Source organism: Oryctolagus cuniculus, chromosome 4 (genome assembly GCF_051225735.1).
Source record: "Oryctolagus cuniculus isolate XC-2025 breed Fujian yellow rabbit chromosome 4, ASM5122573v1, whole genome shotgun sequence".
NCBI classification, from domain to species: Eukaryota; Metazoa; Chordata; class Mammalia; order Lagomorpha; family Leporidae; genus Oryctolagus; species Oryctolagus cuniculus.
In genome coordinates, this window is record NC_142870.1 from 133,664,838 (window position 1) to 133,687,112 (window position 22,275).

The 22,275-nt window shown below is 36.8% G+C and overlaps 1 long non-coding RNA gene across 7 annotated transcripts in view; it reads right to left on the reverse strand.

Moving 5' to 3' along the window:
• LOC127482869 (uncharacterized) overlaps positions 1 to 17,499 on the reverse strand; it is a 60,721-nt gene extending 43,222 nt beyond the window's left edge. The window contains exons 1-4 of one of the 7 annotated variants that reach the window (XR_016232709.1): positions 17,323 to 17,477; positions 16,785 to 16,848; positions 15,138 to 15,247; positions 7,850 to 7,981 (exon numbers count right to left, since the gene is read on the reverse strand). This is a non-coding gene — a long non-coding RNA (uncharacterized LOC127482869). Of the gene's footprint in view, positions 1 to 7,849; positions 9,160 to 15,137; positions 15,248 to 16,784; positions 16,849 to 17,322 lie in introns of those variants that run through there. The other 6 variants (XR_011388389.2, XR_007908748.3, XR_016232710.1 and 3 more) reach the window with 6 other exon arrangements.
• Between the last annotated feature and the right edge of the window lie 4,776 nt (positions 17,500 to 22,275).

A 22,275-nucleotide genomic window follows, 5' to 3' on the forward strand; every position in this document is an offset into this window, starting at 1 on the left:
ACAATGGGGCACCTGGCTATCTAAAAGAACTGTTAACAGATAAAGGGTGACATTGACTCCAATACAATATTAACAGAGGACTTCAACACCCCACCTTCATTACTGGATAGATCAACCAAGCAGAAAATCAACAAAGAAACAACAGAGCTAATTGACACTATGAACCAAAAGGATCTAACTGATATCTACAGAACTTTTCACTCCACAGTGGCAGAATACACATTCTCTACAGTGCATGGAGCTTTCTCTAGGATAGACGACGTACTAGGCCATAAGCAAGTCTCAGCAAATTCAAAAATATCAAAATCACACCATGTACCTTCTCTGATCACAATGGATTGAAGCTTGAAACCAACAACTTAAGAATCTCAAAAACAATGGTTCATAAAAGAAATCAAAAGAGAAATAAAAAAAAATTCTGGAAATGAATGAAGACAACAATATGTCATATCAAAACACAGCAAAAGCAGTGTTAGGAAGGAAGTTTATAGCAGTTAGTACCTACATCGAAAAACTGGAAAGTCACCAAATAAATGAGCTATCAATGCATCTCAAAGACCTAGAAAAACAATAACAAATCAAATCCTAAAATAGTAGGAGGAAAGACATAATTAAAATTAAGGAATAAATAAACAAAAGTGATACAAAAAATGCAAAAGATTGATGAAATGAAGAGCTGATTTTCTGAAAAAAATAAACAAAATTGACACACCATTGGCCCAACAAAGCAAAAAATAGAGGGAGAAGACCCAAATCAACAAAATCAGGGATGAAAAAGGAAGTATAACAACAGAAACCACAGAAATAAAAAGATTGATCTGGAATTACTATAAAGAACTGTATGATAACAAATCAGAAAACCTAGAAGAAATGGATGGATTCCAGGACACATATAACCTATGTAAATTGAATCATGAAGACATAGAACACCTAAACAGACAAATAACCAAGATGCTGATTCAATCAACAATAAGACCCTTCCAACAAAGAAAAGCCCATGCACCGATGGCTTCACTGCTGAATTCTACCAGACATTTAAAGAAGAACTAATCCCAATTCTTCTCAAGCTATTGAAAACAATTGAAAGGGAAAGAATCTTCCCAAACTCCTTCTATGAAGCATGTATCACCTTAAATCCTAAGACAGAAAAAGATATGACAGAGAAAGAGAACTATAGACCAATATCCCCGAAAAACATAGAAAAAAATCCTGAACAAAACACTATCTGGGGCTGGTGTTGTGGCATAGCAGGTAAAGCCACTTTCCTGCAGTGCTGGAATCCCGTCTGGGCACTATTTAAAATCCCAGATAGTCCACTTCTGCTGCGGCCTGGAAAAGCAGTGGAAGAAGGCCTAAGTCCTTGGGCTCCTGCACCCAAATGGGAAGACCTAAAGGAAGCCTCTGGCTCCTGGCTTCAGATAGGCTCAGCTCTGGCTATTACAGTCATCTAGGGAGTGAAACAGCGGATGGAAGACCTCTCTCTTCTCTCTCTCTCTCTCTCTCTCTGCCTTTCCCTCTCTCTGTGTGTAACTGTGATTTTAAATAAATAAACAAGTCTTTAAAAAAAACACTAGCCAATCAAATCCAAAAACACATCAGAAAGATCATTCACTGGGACCAAGTGGGATTTATCCCTGGTATGCAGGGATGGTTTAACATGCAAAAATCAGTAAGTGTAATAAACCACACTAACAAACTTAAGACCAAAAAATATATGACTGTCTCAATAGATGCAGAGCAAGAATTTGACAAGATTGGACACCCTTTTATGATGAAAATCCTAAGCAAATTGGGTATAGATGGAACATTCCTCAACTTAATTAAAACAGTTTATAAAAAACTCACAGCCAACATCCTACTACATGGGAAAAAATGGAGGCATTCCTATTAAGATAGGAACCCGAGATGCCCACTCTCACCATTGCTATTTAATTTAGTCCTAGAAGTTTTAGGCAGCACCATCAGGCAAGAAAAAGAGATCAAAGGGAGGGGCCAATGCTGTGGTGCAGCGGGTTAAAGCCCTGGCCTGAAGTGCCAGCATCCCGAATGGGCGCCAGTTCTACTCTAGGCTGCTCCTCTTCTGATCCAGCTCTCTGCTATGGCCTGGGAAATCAGTAGAAGATGGCCCAATTCCTTGGGCCCCTGCACCTATGTGGGAGGCCTGGAAGAAGTTCCTGGCACTGGCTTCAGATCGGCACAGCTCTTCCCCTTGTGGCCATCTGTGGAGTGGACCAGTGGATGGAAGACCTTTCTCTCTCTTTCTACCTCTTTCTGTAACTCTGTCTTTCAAATAAATAAAAATAAATCTTTAGAAAAAGAGAGATCAAAGGGTTACAAATGAGGAGGAAGACGTCAAACTATCCATATTTGCAGATGACATGATTTCTATATATAGAGAACCCAAAAGAATCCATGAAGAGACTATTGGAACTCATTGGAGTTGGGTAAAGTATCAGGATTATATAAAATCAACAAACAAAAATCAATAGCCTTTGGATATACAGACAATGCCACAGCAGAGAAAGATCTTACTAAGATCAATTCCATTCATGATAGCTATAAAAAACTTAAATACCTTGGAATAAATTTTACCAAGGATGTCAAAGACCTCTATGATGAAAATTACAAAATATTAAAAAAAATAGAAGAAGACATTAATAAGTGGAAAAATCTTCCACATTTGTGCATTGGAAGAATCAATATCTTCAAAATGTCCACACTACTGAAAGCAATTCATAGATTCAATGTGATACCAATCAAAATGCCAACAACATTCTTCTCAGATACAGAAAAAATGATGGTAACATTCATAGGGAAACACAAGAATAGCTAAAGCAATCTTAAACAATAAAAAAGCTGGAGGAAGCGTAATACCAGACCTCAAGAAATACTACAGGGCAGTTATAATTGAAAAAAAATGTGGTGCTGACACAAAAATAGACGTGTAGATCAATGGAAAACAATAGAAACTCCAGAAATTAATTCACAGATCTACAACCAACTTATTTTTGACAAAGTAGCAAAAATCATGTCCTGGAGCAAAGACAGTCCCTTCAACAAATGGTACTGGGAAAAGTGGATCTCTGCTAGCAGAAGTATGTAACAAGACCTTACACCTTACACAAAAATCCACTCAAAATGGATCTGAGATCTAAACATATGATATGATACTATCAAATTACTAGAGAACATTGGGGAAACTCTGCAATACATTGGTATAGGTAAGACTTCTTCAAAAAGACCCCAGAAGCATAGTAAATCAAAGCCAAAGATTACAAGTGAGATTACATCAAACTGAGAAGCTTCTGCACTGCAAAAGAAATACCTAGCAAAGTGAAGAAGCAACCAACAGAATGGAGAATATATTTGCAAACGATAAAACTGACAAAGGATTAACTTCCAGAATATATAAAGAGCTCAAGAAACTAAACAACCACAAAACAAACCACCTAATCAAAAAATAAGCAAAGGACTTGAACAGACTTTTTTATGTTAAGAAAAGTTGGTGGTTTATTTATTTATTTTTAGAATTTTATTTATTTATTTGAGAGTTGGAGTTACAGACAGTGAGAGGGATAGACAGAGACAGGTCTTCCATCCCCTGGTTCACTCTCTAAATGTCCACACAGTTAGAGCTGAGCTGATCTGAAGCCAGAAGCAAAAGCTTCTTATGGATTTCCCATGCAGGTATGTGGGCCCAAGTGTTTGGGCCATCTTCCACTGCTCTCCCAGGCCATAATAGAGAGTTTGTATCAGAAGAGGAGCAGCTAGGACTGGAACCAGGGTGCATATGGGATACTGGCACTGCAAATCAGAGGATTAACCTACTGCACCACACGGCCTCCACTGACATTTTTCAAGAGACAAAATTCAAATGGCCACAGACATGAAAAAATGTTCAGGATCAGTTGCCATCAGGAAAATGCAAATCAAAACCACAATGAGATTTCGCCTCCCCCACATTAGAATGGCTGTCATACAGAATTCAACAAATAACAAATGCTGGCAAGGATGTGGAAAAAAGGGTACCTTAATCCACTGTTGGTGAGAATGTAAACTGGTACAGCCACTATGGAAGATAGTATGGAGATATCTCAGAAAAATGAATATAGGCCTACTGTAAGACCCAGCTATCCCACTGCTGGGAATTTATCCAAAGGAAATGAAATCAGCATATGAAAGAGTGATCTGTATCCCCATGTTCACCTCAGCGCTATTTAAAATAGCTAATAAATGGAATCAACCCAGATGTCCATCAACTGAAGACTGGATAAAGAAATTATGGCATATATACACTATGGAATACTACACAATGGTAAAAAATAAAATCCCATCATTTGCAAGGAAATAGATGCATCTGGAAACCAATATACTTAGTGAAATAAGTCAGTTCCAAAAAGACAAATACCATATTGTCTCTCTGATCTGTGGTGACTAATAGAATACCTAAAATATAATCTATAAAACAAAACTGACACTATGAGATGTGGTGATTTTGAATAGCCCTTGCCATTACTGTCAAGGAACAATATTTTTGTTTGTTGTTTGTTTTTGTTTTTTTCTTCATACTTATCTATGAACTCTCTACTTAGTGTAGGGTAAATCTTATGAGTATAAAAATTAACTGAAATTGATCTCTATAAAAATAAGAATGGGAAAGGAAGAGGAAGGAGGAACAAAGGCAGGAGTATGGGTGGAAGGGAGATGGGGTGAAGAATTATCACCGTCCCAAATCTGTATATATTAAATGCATGAAGTATATTACTTAAACAGAATTAAAAAAACTTAGAAATTAATGTATTATGTGATTAAAAGTCATAAACATCAAATAAGAATGAAAGTGGACTTATTAACAACAATATTAAAATATACTCAGAAGATATAAAAATAATGAAATTATTTGCTTATAATCAAAGCTTTATAATAGCTGTGAAACAAATTATGAGACTTAAACATTATACAACTATTTCTACCTGCAAATTGCATGATTGTTTACATACAACTCTAGAGATTATATATGTACTATTCGTATCAAGAAACTAATTCATGTCTCAAAGAAGCTTTGGAAATAATATCTAAATCACTTCTTTGAAAAGCTGCTGCCTGCAATGCCAACATCCCACAGTGGATCTCCAAGTTCCAGTTGTTCCAATTCTGATCCAGCTCCCTGTTAATGCATCTAGTAAGGCAGTGGATCATGGCCCAAGTACGTGGACCCTGCCTTCCATATGGGGAACCTGGATAGAGTTCCAGGCTCCTAGCTTCATCACAGCCATTTAGGAGGAAAAGATATTTTTCTCTCTGTCTTCCCTGCACTTCCTCCACTCTGCCTTTCAGATAAATGAAATAAATCTATAAAAAACATTGTAAAACATTAAGAAGGTCTAACAAAAATGAAAATTTTGACTAGAATTGGTAGCAACAGAATTGTACTCACTTGTGGTGGTAATGTAAAATAGCATGGCTACTTTGGAGAATGTTGAAGTTGACCAAGCAGTTCTTCTTTACATTTGCTCTAGAAACATTCTCATATGGGATCACACAGAGACACTGAAGACAGTATTTTTAAAATACATGCATTTTTGTTTATTCATACATTAAAATATTATGAACATCTAAATATGTTATCCAGAGATAAAAGATGGATACCAGCAATCATAATTTTGAACATAGAAGCAAAATGTAGGAATGATACTTAGGATTCTCTATTTTAATTTTATTCCATGATTTTCATATCTTTTATACTAATTGTAGAAAAACATGCATGAGAATTAAAAGCATCACATTAAATATAATGTTTATATCTGGAGAAGGAGGAAGCTTGATAGAGTAATCCATTATATATGCAATATTTTATTCCTTATATTACTTTGAATAACAGATTTAAAATATTATATTTTTAATATTTAAATATTAGAAATTGGTTGTAAGATGATACATAGCACTTTGTTGTCATTTTATTGTCATTTTCTATATATTTATCACATTTCATAGGAAAAATGAATTAAGTAAGAATGCTTTGGTTACTTAAAATGTGATTTTATTCAACAATGGTAGTCACTGTGCACCTACTCCCCATGTAGGATCTCTGTCCTTAATGTGTTGTACTGTGTGAATTAATGGTAAAACCATTAATTAATTAATGTGTTGTACTGTGTGAATTAATGGTAAAACCATTACTCAAACAGTACTTTATACTTTGTGTATCTGTGTGGGTGCAAACTGTGGAAATCTTTACTTAGTATATACCAAGTTGATCTTCTGTATATAAAGATAAATGAAAATGAATCTTGATACAGAATGGATGGCAGAGAGAGTAGGAGATGGGATGGTTGCAGGTGGGAGGGAGGTTATGGGGGGAAAAGCTGCTATTATCCAAAAGTTACACTTTCAAAATTTATATTTATTAAATAAAAATTTTAAAAAAAGAGACATCAGCTGGAATGCCTGCATCTCATATCTGAGTCCCAGGTTCTAATCCCAGCTCTACTCCTAAATAAATAAATAAATAAATAAATTTTTAAGATATGATTTTATTATTTGGAGTTACATCACAAGTATGAAGTAATTATTAATTTTTTCCAAGACCACAAGCAAATAGGTACATGAAACCAGTGCATATTATGTACATAATTTTTAAGACTAAAATTAAATGTAATAAATGTTTAAAATACTACTCTTTAGAAACTCATTTGTGCAAACCTATTCATTCATTTCTTCTTTTTAAGAAAACTATAAAAGTAAGGAATTACAAAACAGTGACGCAGGGCTGGCAACCCATATGGGAGCTGGCATGAGCCTCAGCTGCTCCACTTCTGATCCAGCTCTCTGTCATGGCCTGGGAGAGCAGTAGAAGATGGTCCAAGTCCTTGGGCCCCTACATCAGCATGAGAGACCTGGAAGAAGCTCCTGGCTCCCGGCTTCAGATCAGCCCAGCTCTGGCCATTGTGGCCATTTGAGGAGTGAGTTGGCAGATGTGTCTATCTGTGTGACTACCTCTGCCTCTCTGTAAATCTGCCTTTCAAATAAATAAATAAATCTTAAAAGAAAATGACACTTATAAGAAAAGAGTGTATAGAAAAATAACAAATTGTTGGAAAGTGGGTAGTTTGTGGAGTGTTTACGAATTTTCCAGTGTAAAGCCAAACACAACCCAGAATACATGTATTTGCAGCTATTCACAATAATGGAACAGAAGACCTGCTAGAACTCCAGTGGGCGATCAGGCTCAAAAATATCTGGTACCAAAGAAAGGAGAAGTCAAATGCAGGAAAGTCTGTATGCTGAAAAACCTCTCCCCGTTGAGAACCAGACGCTCATTCAAAGGAGAGAAAGTTCATGCTATTTATTGATTTATTATATAATTTTATTTGAAAGGAAGATGCACACACACACACACAAAGAGACAGAGACAGAGAAAAACAGAGACAGGATCTCCCATCTGCAGATTCATTACTGAAATGCCTGTAGGCCGGCACCATGGCTCACTAGGCTAATCCTCCACCTAGCGGCGCCGGCACACCGGGTTCTAGTCCCGGTCAGGGTGCCGGATTCTGTCCCAGTTGCCCCTCTTCCAGGCCAGCCCTCTGCTGTGGCCAGGGAGTGCAGTGGAGGATGGCCCAGGTGCTTGGGCCCTGCACCCCATGGGGAGACCAGGAAAAGCACCTGGCTCCTGGCTCCTGCCATCGGATCAGTGTGGTGCGCCGGCCGCAGCGCGCCGGCCGCGGCGGCCATTGGAGGGTGAACCAACGGCAAAAGGAAGACCTTTCTCTCTGTCTCCCTCTCTCTCACTATCCACTCTGCCTGTAAAAAAAAAAAAAAAAAAAAAAAAAAAAAAAAAAAAGAAATGCCTGTAACAGCCAGGGTGGTGCCAGGTAGAAGCCAGGAGCCAGGAACTCAATCCGTGTTGCCCACTTTGGTGGAGGAGACCCAACTTCCCGAACTATCACTTCTTGCCTCCCAGGTGCACATTAGCAGGAAGCTGGAATGGGGAGCAAAGCCAGAACTCAAATCAGGCACTCCAATACGAGATGCAGTTATCACAACCGCATCTCAACCACTGTACCGGTGCTCTCCCCAGTGCAGGGTTTTTTGTAAAAGAAGTGAATATACATCTGAGGTGAACAAAGAGATTTAGGAGTCAAATAGCATAATTACTGGATCTCAGTCTGCTCATCCAGATGAAAATCTTACCAGCTGCACTCTTAACCCTGTACTCAACATATTCTTACTTAGATCTTCTTTTGCTTTGCAATTAAATATAAATCACAACAAAGGATCAGCTGTCATTTAAAGGAAAGTTTGCAACATGAAAGAAGCAAAGCAAGATGAATAGATAAGATAGGCAAAAAGTAAAGATGCAACTCAGAGCAAATAGTGTGCTAACTGGTATCCTCAACATTTCAGATCATTTACAACCACAAAGGAAGACCAGCTGCTATGAAAAGGTAATGTAAAATTAGAAAGTTCTTGGATATTTAAAGTATGATTTCAGGGCTGGTGCTGTGGTGAAGCGGGTTAATCCTCCACCTGCAGCGCCTGCATCCTCTATGGGCGCCGGTTCTAGTACCAGCTGCTCCTCTTCCAATTCAGCTCTCTGCTATGGCCTGGGAAAGCAGTAGAAGATGGCCCAAATCCTTAGGCCCCTGCACCCGTGTGGGAGACCAGAAGAAGCACCTGGCTCCTGGTTTTGGATCAGCACAGCTCCGGCCATTGCAGCCATTTGGGGAGTGAACCAGCAGACTGAAGACCTTTCTCTCTGTCTCCCTCTCATTGTTTGTAACTCTACCTCTCAAATAAATAAATAAAATATTTTTTAAAAAAGTATGATTTCAAAACCTGTGTCTGAAGGGTTAGAAAATGAATTAGAGGGGCCAGCGCTGTGGTGCAGTGGGTTAATGTTCTGGCCTGAAGTATCGGCATCCCATATGGGCGCTGGGTCTAGTCCCAGATGCTCTTCTTCCCATCCAGCTCTCTGCTATGGCCTGGGATAGCAGTAGAAGATGGCCCAAGTCTTTGGGCCCCTGTACTCATGTGGGAGACCTGGAAGAAGCTCCTGGCTCCTGGCTTCAGATCAGCGCATCTCCGGCTGTTGCGGCCATCTGGAAAGTGAACCAGCGGATGGAAGACCTCTCTCTCTGTCTCTACCTCTCTCTATAGCTGCCATTTAAACAAATTAAAAAAAGAAAGAAAATGAATTAGAAGCATTGTCTCAAAATGTAGATGCCAATTACAATGTAGCAGTGAAAAAAAACTCAAATGATCATAAGACTCAAAATCTAAAAAGAAAAGAGAAAAAATAGCGGTTGGGTATTGATGGTGGTGATACCAAGGGCGCTAGTAGACGTCCAATGTTCTAATCAGACTCATGGCTTCAGCCTTACTCAATACTGACCACTGTGGACATTTGGGGATCAAACTTGAAGATGGAAGATCTCTCTCTTTCATGCTGTCTCTCCCTTCCCCCTGTAACTCTGCCTTTCAAATAAATAAAATATATCTCAAAAAAAGCCACATAGTTATAAAACTTTTTTAAAAGTCTATGATCCTTAGTGAGTGAAAGAGTGTGATAATATGCATGGAATTATATGTATAAGGTCCAGTTGGAGGGACTACTTAAAACTACCTTAGAATTTATCATAGACTTTTTTGGCTTTCATCTATTCAGAAACATTCCTCTCTCTTTCTACGAATGCATCCTTTCTCATTGCAATAGCGAATAACAATTTTTCTTTACCACAACCAATTGGTTCATTGAAGATCCATTTACAATACAATACAGTGAGCAGGTGACCCTGGCTTAGCCATATTATAGTGAATGGTCACTGTACTTGGTCTAAAACTATGGTATTTTATTTGAGCCAAGATAATTAGAACCTTTAATACCATTATATGTATATTTCTATTTAAGCCAGGAGGAAAATCAATCTTCCCTCTGATCTTTTGAAACATGCTATGACTTCATGTATATTCTCCACTTCTATGATATGGAGGAAGTTTTCTTAATAGCTGTTCTTTTTAATTTTTTGACTAATACACAAAATTGCAATATTTTATTTTTAATTAATGTGTAAAAACTCCATATTCTACATTCACTCTGCTTTGCAGTGCAATGCCAGGATTATTTTCTCCTATCTAACAATAACTTAGTATCCAGTAATTGACCTTCCTCCAAACCTCCTTCTCCAGGAGTCTCTGCAGCTTCTAGCAACCACCATTATACTTTCAATTTCTATGAAAAAAACTAATCAACTTGTAAAAATTCCACCTATAAGTGATATCAAGAACAAATTCTTTTGTGCCTAGCTTATTTCACTTAGCATAATAAGCCATTCTTTTTAATTATTTGAAATCATATTGTACAATATCAAAAATTTTGAGCAATCTGTAGAGTATATTCACTCTTATTCTATGCTGTAACCATATCTATGTCTGCCTTCTATAGCTGTAAAATTTATGAATATACTGGGCAGGGAGACATGAGAGGAGGGGAAGGAATGAGAGAGGCAGAGAAGCAACAAGAAATAACAGTGAACTTGAAGACTTTAAAATACTATGTTTATTTAAAGTAACTAATAGAGAGGCCACCACTATGGCATAGCAGTTTAAGCTGTTGCTTGCGACCTCAGCTTCCCATATGGGAGCATAGATTCCAGTCCAGTCTGCTCCACTTACAATCCAACTCCTTGCTAATGTTCCTGGAACAGCACAGGGAGATTGCCCAAGTATTTTGGTCACTGCCATGCATGAGGGTGACCCATTTGGAGTTCCATGCTCCTCACTTCTACCTTGTTCAACCCTAGCCATTGCAGCCATTTGGGGAATGAACCAGTGGGTGGAAGATATACTCCCTATCTCTGTCTCTCCCTCTGTCTCTGTCATGCTGCCTTTCAAATAAATAATTATAAAAAAATGTTAAAATGTAGAAGATAATTTTCCGTGAACATGTTTCTCACAAACCATCTATTTTATGCCTACCTCAATTAACATGCAACATTTCAAAGATATTCTGACATAAAAAATTGGACTAGAATAAGGAATTATTAATTTTATTTTTAATTAATTACTTGAGAAGCTGACAGAAAAAGAGAGAGAGACAGAGACAGAGAGTGAGACACAGGGAGAAGGAGAATTCCCATACACTAGTTCATTCCTCAAATGCCCACAATGATTGGGGTTGGAACAAGGCTAAAGCAAGAAATCTGGAGCTTCATCCAGGTCTCCCATGTGAGTGGCAGGAATCCGGTCACTTAAACCATCATTCCTGCCTCTCTGTACCAGTGGGACGCTGGAGGCAGGAATCTAACCCAGGAGCTCCAATCCGGAATGCAGGGATTGTAACTGATAAACAGAACACTCAATCCTAATTTTATATTAAATCTGATATTGACCATTGGAATGAATAATATTGCTTGAATCATACTTTAGAATCTATTTAATCATCTGATACGAATTATCATAGTCCCTGTGGATTTAAAAAAACTGAATTCTGTTTGACATTTCAGTAGTCTTATCAGGACCATAACGATGCAAAGAAGTTGAAGATTTTCTTGTGTATCTTTTCAACTTCCTTGTTAATCTTCCTCTCTAACAATGTGAATTTCCCTTTCCTATCTTCAACCAGGCTTAGAAAGATTTCAGTACTAAAGTTTTTGTCCACTTCCATGCCCAGTTGCTATGCCTCTAGTCCATGGCTACAATGAGCTTCTCATTTATGTTCTATCCCAACCAATGAATATTACTAGACAGAATCCTTAAAATTCAAGCATCTCCTTTTCATCTGCTCTGTTTACTCAGTTTTACAATGCTTTTTTTGGCATGTAGGATGTCTGCCTCCATTAGATTTTAGCAGAAATAATGGGCTTACACACACAGCAGAGTCATAGAATGACAAATGCCCTAAACATCACTCTGGCCTCAGAATCAGTCCTTAAGGCATTCAGATCTGGCTAAAAAGCCTACAAGAGCATTTCAGGCTTGGAAAGCCAAGACACTGTGGCAAAAAAAAGGCCTACATGAAAGATCTCTGTGAGTGAGATCCCAGTGGAAAGAAGGGACCATTAAAGAAGGAGGTACCTTTCTCTGAAGGAAGGAAAGAACTTCTACTTTGCTTATGGCCCTGTCTAAATAATGACTGAGTTTGTAGACTCAAAAGACTTCCATAGCCTTGGCAGCTCATGACAAGAGCCATGTCAATTATTAAATCAACAACAGGAGTCACTGTGCACTTGCTCTACATGTAGGACCTCTGTCCTTCATGAGACATACTATGAGAATTAATGGTAAAACTTGTCTTCCCACATTACTTTATACTTTATGTGTCTGTATGGGTGCAAACTGTTGAAATCTTTATTTAGGATAGAGTTGATCTTCTGTATATAAAGATAATTAAAAATGAATCTTAATGAAGAATGGAATGGGAGAGGGAGTAGGGGTGGGATGGCGGGTATGGGAGGAAGAACTGCTATATTCCATAAGCTATACCTATAAAATTTATATTTATTAAATAAAACCTTTAAAAAACATGGGCTTACAGTTGTCACTCTTTATCTTAGTAGGAATGTCCTACTATGATTAGTAGGAATTGGTTTCAAAGAATGGGACTTGGGATCCTACCACGGGGAGACTTCAGGCTCAGTAGGGTAACATTTGGGGGAACATGGAAAAAAGGAATAGTTTAGTTTATCTAAGGTCTGTCTAACTGTAATGAAACGTGAGTTTTTACTCAATGACAAATCATCGTGAAACTTAAAACCTTTGACTGAGCGTTTCATTAACATCCCAGCCTATTAACTTTTCCATCATTTTTATTGTCACTTTATTAGCTAGGATTGGAATGTATTGTGGACTTCTCTCCCCTGTTACAGGGGGTGGGGCAGGGAGCAGGCAAGGGTGTCTAAGCGACCAAGGGAGAGAAGGGAGTGGTGGTTCCGGCAGGCAGGACTGAGCTCCAGGACTCTTCTGTAACTGGAGGGTGAGTATGCCTGCAGGTACTAAAGACCGTAGCTTTCTCAAAGTTCTTCCCTCATGGCTTGCTTAGCTTTTACTTTCATTTTGTATTAAACAAAAAGTCATTTGAGGGCTATTTAATGCTCTGGTTTGTGTTTTTCAATACCAGATAAAAGTTAAACAGATGAACCATTTGGGGGGTAAGGATTGGGAAATCCACGGCTGCTAAAATGCTTTAAAGTTCCAAAATGGTTTTGTTTTTTTTAAACCCATTTTCCATGTTCCAGCAGCTGTGGGTTTTCCCAGGGCTCCCCCTGTGGCTCAAAAGGGAGCTGCTTAATGCTTAACAGATGAGCCAATTGAGTTTTTAAATGCAAAATTAAACTTAAAGTGCACAAAGAGCACTGGGGAATCGACAGCCAAGAATAGACTGGAGGAAAACAGTGAGCCCCCAGCACTGGGCTGTGGGGAGACACAGGCTCTTCTGCAACCAGCAGCCACAGAGAGGGTGGGACAGTCACACTGATTCTCAAATCATCCCTCTTCAAGTCCGCAATTATACTCCGTATTGCAAAAGTTTTTTTCTTAACTACTGATGGATTAACGTGCATATCTATTTTTCTTTAATAATGTATATTTTAAAAAGAAATAGATACAAGGACTTGTGTGCCTTGGTCTCCATCAGGATTGCTTTCTTAGTGATGATGAGAGAATTGGGTACCCTCAGCATTTTTATTCCTTCAGGTCTCTAGTGCCTGCCTTGCTTCCTGCAACCCATACAATCTCAGCAAATCCAAGTTCTCAGAACACTCTGCTTTGAACAAGATGAGTCAGGACCACTGTGAATTTTGGATGGGGCATGGTTTGCCCAGTCACTTGATAAACTGCTTCATAATTCATCTAAATATTTGGAAATAAGACAGTATTAAAAATTAGATTTATAAGAAAAGTTTTTGTTGACTTTATTAAAAGTCTTCTCAAAACAAATCATTCGGACACTTCTAAAACAGAATCTCCATTTAATTGTTTTAAGTACTTTTAAGAGACTTCCAATATCATCAAAACTAAAGTGTCATAATTATATTTTATTGAAGATGATAAAATAATTGTTAGCTTTCAGTTGGCAGAAATCTAGGGGACAATCCAATGATTTCAACACGTTTTTCATAGTAATATGGATGGGCATTCCAGAATGTAATACAGCCCAGCAAGGCTCATCAGTCTCATACTGTCTCTCTGACTCTGGGCAATACAGATGGCAAATTTCTTAGCATTTAATGGAGAAATACCCCTTGTTGCCTATTGCATTTTAATTGTATTTGAGAAATACTTAGGGTACTATGAAAAAGTAAATGGAAATCACATTATAAGATTTCTATCGCTCAGATCTTGCATTTATACTAGGCTTTTAAGTTTGGGGGAAAAATGAAGACTTTTTAGTAGCTTGGTTTTGAATATATGGAGAGTAACCAAAAGTGTTATTAACAGGCCTGCAGAAATTTCCCATTAACATCCCAAGAACAGGATGGTAGAAAACTTCAAGTTCACATTTGATACATCCCTTAAGTCCAGCAAATGAAGTTACAAGGTTAAATAAGGTTAAACACTGCACATGTATATACACATATTTGTATCTGTATGTATACACACAGATAACAGTTTTTTTTAAATTGTATATTCAATTACAAATTGCATTCTTCAGTCATTTTTAATTCTTTCCAATTCTCTATGTAAATTCTATTTTAAGAGTTGAGAATGATTACTCCCACTCCTCTCTTCCCCCAAAGAACACAACAACAAAGCAACCCTCTGAAAAACATCAGTGAGCAAACTGTAACTCAAATAGTTATCATTGAGATGTTTTTCTCCATATTTATTCTGATACTTGTGAACTCTTGTTTAATGAAACAGTTATTTTCTTTAATCATTTAAATTTAAAGTGTTGGTTGCTAAATGGCAACTTCTAAAAAATAGGTTGCAGATGAATATACCTACTCTGCATTTGTAACTGTGTGTTCAGAGATTTGTACCTCCTAGGTAATGGAATCCACTTGAGTCACTAACTAGCGCCAGCATTGACAGTTTGCCTGAAGGAAAGATACTGATGAGGTTGTGCTTCTGTGAAAGCAATCATATGGTTAATTGCTTTACTGTGAACCTAGCCATTGTGATTAAAGCCTAGGACTTACATGTAGGTAGAGCAGAGCTTCCATGCTTCAAGGCACTCCTTGGCATATCTAGTACTCTCCAGGCCTTGAGAAAATGTGCTGAAACACCAGCATATTTCCCTGAGGATTTTCTGTGTTTGGAGATCATTCAATCATTAGACCATATTCAAACAAAAACTGGGTTAATTTGAATATGTAATCGTTGGATCACATATTCATATATATATATATATATAACTTCTTTGAAAGGGTGATCATCAGAATGCAGATTTAAATAAACAAGAACATAGTCAAAATTTGACATATTACGTACTTGACTCTGATGTGAATCTGTGCTCACTCCCAAAGGGTTTGATACCTGTCATCTACTAATGCCTGCGTACTGCTACTGGTGTGGTTCATGGACATAAATTAAAAAGGCAATTTGCTCTCTTTTTGGATACAATGCTGTGGCTTATCTTTTGATAACCAAATTTAGTAATTTCTCATGAAATTTGGTTAGCAATATTTATATTTATCGGTAAACACAAATAAACATGTAATTACTCAGAAGTGTGTGTGTATATATAAATGTATACATACACATAGATTAAATAAGATACATAAAAAGTTCAAAACTTTTATTTAATCTTTTTTCTTCCTTTGTAAAATTACATAGAACTAAAATGTTCATCCCTTTTTTTCCCTTTCAGTGAAATGTTGGTTCAGAGTTCATTCACCTTTTACAAAGAGATTCTAAATTTTAATTAAGTAGGGAACTATATATTTTTTTTAATTACCTAACACACTTTTGGTGTTTTCAAAAGTGGAGGCTTGACATGCATTGTTGTATAAAAAAGCAGCTATCCATATTTCGGTTATTCAAACCCAACACCATTTTGGCCAGATTTTTAATATACTCAAGGGAGGTCACAAGGATAATTGATGATGGGTTCAAATTACTTGTATCTTATTTATTTTAAAATCTATCCCAGAATCTTTTATTACATTTAGGGCAATAATATCACTCTGTCAATTACAGGAGCAATGAATTTTATTAATTTCACTATATTTATTGCTCCTCCACAACCTCATAAAACTGACCTAAGTATATAAAGCTTCTTAGAAACCCATCTTCCTTAGACATACATAGTTAATAAGATTTACTATTTCAAGAAATATTAACCAAAAAAGCGATCATGTTATGGCATATTCCTCATCATTTTGCATTGTTTGCCAAACAGTTGCCTTCATTTTCAGGGTGGGTCTGTGAATGTTAATAGCAGATGCATCACGTGCAGAAGCAGAGAGCATGCAAACCATGTTTGGCACATTCGTCCTTTGCCGGGAATAGCATTACACAAAGCACACTGCACCGATTGCTTCATTTCAAAAAGGGAATCTTTCCTCTCTCTTTTAGACTTACTTGACTTGAGATCTCATATTACTGTAAAAAATTTGCCCATAAAAAGGTTAAATAAGAAAACTGAATGAGAAGCAACAAACATAACCTGCATTCCCCAATGCAAAAATCAAATATGCAAATAGGAAAATGGGGGGACTCTGCTACTCTTTCCCTATTACAACTGATTAAATTGTCACTGCTGGAGATTACATGGAGTTTTATTCCCTTTACAGCCATATTCAATTGGACAGACAGAAAAATATATTGTCACAGACGAGACCCACCACCTGGGTACACTGTGCTTCCAGTTGCCTGCAGAGGTCTTGTCCCAAACTTTGCAGCTACCCCCTTTAAAAAAGAAAAGTAGTAGAGGTCATCATTAATGACAGACTGGATGGTGCCTAAAGTCCTTGCCAACCCGGAGATTCCAGTAAAATAAAACACCTCCTCCCACTTCCAGATAATAGCCCACGATTCACTTCTCATGTAACAAAACCTTTACCAGCTCACACCCTTTTTATATCCTAAAAACATTTCATTCCTTTGGCATCAGACTTTGATTTAAAAATTGTCTATCATCTATCTATTTATCTATATCATCTGTCATCTATTTGTCATCCATCATAAATGTATCATCTATGTTTCTCAGCTCTTCCTGTGTCTGCACTTTATTTCCTAGCTGATTGGTGAATTAATTTCCTGCTTATCAGTTTTCACACAGAACCTCCCTCCTGCTACACACACATCCTTTCGCCCAGTTGTCCTTTCAAGGTGAATATATTCGGTTTTTGTTAGAATAGGATATAAAAACAGAAGGATTACCTTTGCCTCTGTTATGCCTTGCCGCGGTTCTGAAATGTCTGCCTGGGTGAAATAGAAGTTAGTGCTCAGTGACGATGTCGCCTGTCTGTGTCACTCTGCACTGCGGGCTGAGCAGGGAGCTGCCTCCAGCTGCAGAACAGGGGCCTCAATGTTAAGGACGCACAGAACTAGTTTGTTAATGAGATTTTTTTTTTCCATTGCAAAGAAATGTAACCACAAGCACAGGGTATTTAACAATTAAAGAGGTTATAGGGTTATGTCTCTGAATTGCAGCTATTAGCAAAAATAAATAAATAATAATAACAAAAACAGTGATGCTTCATGCAATGACAAGGAAATAGGAGCAAATCTATTTGCCTTAAGATTTGTAGTAGACATGCATGTGCTACTTTGCTACAGCAGAGAAGGAATTGATCCCCAAAGAATGTCTAGGTGGTTTAATGTATGGCTGGAAATATTTTCATTTATGTTATCAGGAAAATTAAACTAAAGGATCTTTTTCTAGAAAAGATCACTATTTTATTCATTGATGCAACTGCATCTGAAAAATGCTTCCTCTCTGGTTGGGTGGTTGAGTAAACAATGAAATTCCTCATTTCTGTCATCCAGATGGGGAAATTTATAGTGCAGTCAAGCAGTTTCTCCATGCTAAAATCCCAACTTCCTTGCATTTGGTAACACAGACACATATATCATGCTTAAACATGGCATTCTGCTTCAACTTTGGTATTTTAAAAATCATTCCTTTCTAATATCATGCAAGCCCTTTCCTCAATTCAGGTATCTTTTTGCTGTCAGAATTAAAAGCGGAGTCATGTGTGTTCTACTGGTTGGAGGAAATGTGTGCTTCAATCCTTTAGACCCTGTTGTGTTTGCTTTTTTTTTCTGTCTTTCCCATGTTTGTTTTCCTTTTGTCTTCTCAAGACTTCCCAGGGTTTTTGTTTTATCATATTGTTCTCTTTGCATTTTTCAACTGCTCTTTGACAAAAGTTCTACATTTAATCTAATTTTCTTCTTTTGTTTAATTTCCCCCTTGTTTCTTATTATTGTTTTTTTGTTTTGTTTTGTTTTCCCTCCTCTTTACTGGAGTATTACATTTTCTTTTGAACACGCAGTTCCCAAAGCCAGAATAGTACTGCATGGACAATCCACTCAGTTGAATTCTCTTGTGTATTCGTATTTTGCTTTCTGACTTTTATTGACTTTCCCAGTGCTGGCTATTTTTAATTATTTTTTCATCTATTATATTTCCTTTTTAGTTACTATTAGCCTTCTTTCTCATTCTCCCCTTTGATGTCTTGATTTCCTAGGTACCCAGTCATAACTAAACTGACCCCCACTTATTCAACACTCAGAGTAATCGCTATGTTCAATGTATCGTGTATATGTCCTTGAACTCTCCCTACAACTCTGCAAGTCGGCATTCTCATCATCATTTCAGATAAGGAAATACAGCAGCCCGATGATTAGGTGTTACCTTTAGGCCTCACAGTAACTGGGATAGGAAAGATTTGTTCCTAGAGTTATCTGGCACCTTCTTCCAGTGAAGCCAAAATCAAAATTTTCATATTTTGGTTGTGTCACATATAAGGAGAAAATATGCTCACTCATTTAAACTTCACAAATATGAACTCCTTCCATTACTTGTATGCATTTGTACCCAAAATTATTAAATAGATATTGCTCCTTATCACTTCATATTAACAGCTTTATCAACTTTAGTTTTATTTGCACCTTAAAAAAACCTTTAAAGTCAATATTTCCAACAAAATCTCTAACTAAAAATACATTTGGTTTTACTTTGTATGTATATCAATCTACTATGATTCCAAATGTGGATAAGCCCCGCCAGTAAGTCCCTCTAGTATAACAACAAGAAATGGCAACTCCAGAAGCATGAAGAGACTGTGTTGTCGACAAACTCCATAGCATTTTATCAGCCTTTCCATTAATAACATCAGTGATCAAATATGTTTTTACAGTAGTCAAATTAGTGGATCAGACATCTAATCCTGCTCTGCTTGCAGCTGCTGTTCTTCATCTTTCCCTCCACATACTATAGTTTCTTTTTGGGAAAATAAGAAAATTATGGGTTCCCTTGTATTCCTCATTCAGCTTTAGAAAGCTTCATACTTCTTACTATGACAATGACTTGCAGGTGTCATTCTCTAAACAGATCACTTTGCAAGCTTCATAAACTCACTCTTTGTACATTACTACCTTCTCCATCTTATTCTTGCAATGATATTCTATCTAGTCATCTAAACATATATACGGACATCCATAAATACCCAAACATATTTACCATCAAGAAGCAGGCAACTATCTGATATTTTATGAGACGTCTCTAAAATTGTTGCAGCTATTGTCATGAAAAAGTTCTATTTTTAGGCTTTGGACAAGAGTTTTACAATATTCTCTTTGATGGATTGTAGTCCTGAAAGCTGTTCATATAATAAATGGCAATTAATGCTTCTACCCAGAAGTCTCCTAAGGAATAGTGAAAGAACAAACTTAGCACCTAGCAGGCCTGAAATAGCTGGAGAGTTTTGACCACAAGGGTAGGATAGCAGTAATGAAGTGGTTAGGTAAAAAGACTAGAGGGGAAGACTTGATTTCAAATTTCAGCTCTATAATTTGCTACCTTTGTGACTTGAAACTAAAACTGCTTCTTTGCATGATGGAGGTAATATTGCATACCTCAAAGATCTGTTGGGAAACTTTAATCAGTAAATAAATATAATGCCTTCAGGACAGAATTTGGCATCGAGTCAGTTCAGTGTAAGAGACAGCTGTCTCCGTCATCATCCTTATCACTAACTATCATCCTTACAGTAACCAGAAATTGATTTCCCCTTCTTTAGCTTCTCTCGGCACTATGTACTGGACCAAAGTCTTTTATACAGTTTACGAGCAGCATTTGAGGTCCTAGTATTTTCTTCCATTATTATTGTTGTTCTTCCCAAATTACTGCAATTTCATTATATACAACCCACGTAACAACTTTAAGGTCAAAATCAGATGTGTACTGAACAAAGCACATGTGAAGCAGCTCTTCAGCATACACTTGTAAAGTAGTGGGAATTTATGTCTATTGAGAAATCTTTAAAAGTACAAACCACTTAACAGTCCTGTTGCTATAACAAATTTTACCGGAATTTCATTTTCTTAACAAAAATTTCCAGGGTTAAACTTTATGCCTGGCATGTATAAAATGTTCAGTGAATTACTTTAGTAAGTAGCTGAACTAAACCCATTTATCTTAACTTGCTTCACCCAAGACAGTTGTCATGCATCTATCCATTCAGTAAGCACTTATTTTGTCTACAGTGTGACAGTGACTGCCCTCAAAGTAAGCTACACAAGGGCAAAAGCCATTTCTTTCATATATCCATATTGATTTATAGCTATATCTAATTTATATCTATATCTACATATATCTTCAAGACTTTGCAAAGTGCCTAGAATACAATAGGCGCCAAAGAAATATAACTGTATAAATCAGTTAAATTCTACTTTTATATTGATAGCCTTTCAGAGAGAGAGAGAGAAAGAGAAAGATGGGGAGAGAAAGGAACAGTCTGGAAAATTGCATGATTAAAAACAAAAGTTGCAAAGAATGCAATGGTAATAAGACCGACCTTTCACAATTACCCATCAGGCTAAGAATATATAGATCCTTGAAATTTGCTTCAAGGGTTTATTACTGTGAATCAGTATGTCAGAATTTTCCTAACAGTTCTCCAAATTAACAGTTCATCCTTGAAATTAAAAAAAAAAGGGGGGGAAGGAGATTTTAAAATAGTGAGGGTTATAATCAACAGTAATAAATATAAAACCTTTCAATTATATGAAGTTTGGCAACTACAATTTTTGGGAGAAGGGAGGTCCAACTATACCTATTTTATTGGGAGTTCTTCTCTAAGATTGAAGTAGTATACTAGGTTGAAAATTATAGAATAATTGCTTAGGGATTTGATAAATTATCAACATAATTTGTATAAATGAAGAAAAAGTTTCAGTGACCAACCAAATTTACCTGTTCTCTGATGTCTAACAAAATAAACCATTTCACTGCTATATCACAAGACCAATTAATATAAATGCTACATGAATAATTCCATGAATAGCTATATTTCAAATTATCTGTAAGACATTCAAAAACACTAACCAAAAGCATCAAATATGCAATAAAATATTCAACATGTTGTCTTTATTGTTTTCTATTAAAAAAGTTTCAAAATAATAGATACTTCAGTTATTTAGCATAATGTACTTCTATTCAATTAAGCCCCTAAATCCAGATTAAGACCAGAGTTGGTTCCAATGAGCATGTTTTTTTTTTTTTTTTCCTTTCCCAGCCATTCATATTGAATTTTAAATTCATGTTAGCAACTGCCTCTACAATACAAGGAGGAAAAGGAGGGAGTAGGGCTAGAGGTGGCGCTGAAAAAGTTTCTGAATGAAAGCTGGCAGTTTAATCTTGGAAGATGAGACTTTTGGAGCGTTCTTCTACCTAAACATCACACAGATTTGTATGCAAATAACAATTTGGAAGCATTTTTTTAATCCATAATTGGAAAATTGCAACTAACAAGTAACGATTCGAACAATTGAAAAGAGAAAGTGATGATCAATTCTACAGTAAAATTTTCCATCTGGAAGGGAAAGACAGAGATTTGGGGGATGGTGTATTTATAACATTGCTATATGAGAGGAATAAGGGGAATTATGTTAATTTCATTGAAAGTTAGCACTTTGGGACAGGCCACAATTACACATTCATTCTACACTCTATTAGTTTCATGCTGCTCTTTAGCTAGGCAGCATAAATATTCTTGAGAAATGAATTTATCTGTTTATTCTTCTATACCCATAACAGTGAAGGGTGACTCTGGTGGAACCAGGATCAAGGCTTTAACTTGAATGAGTGTAAGCATGTGTAATTATTTC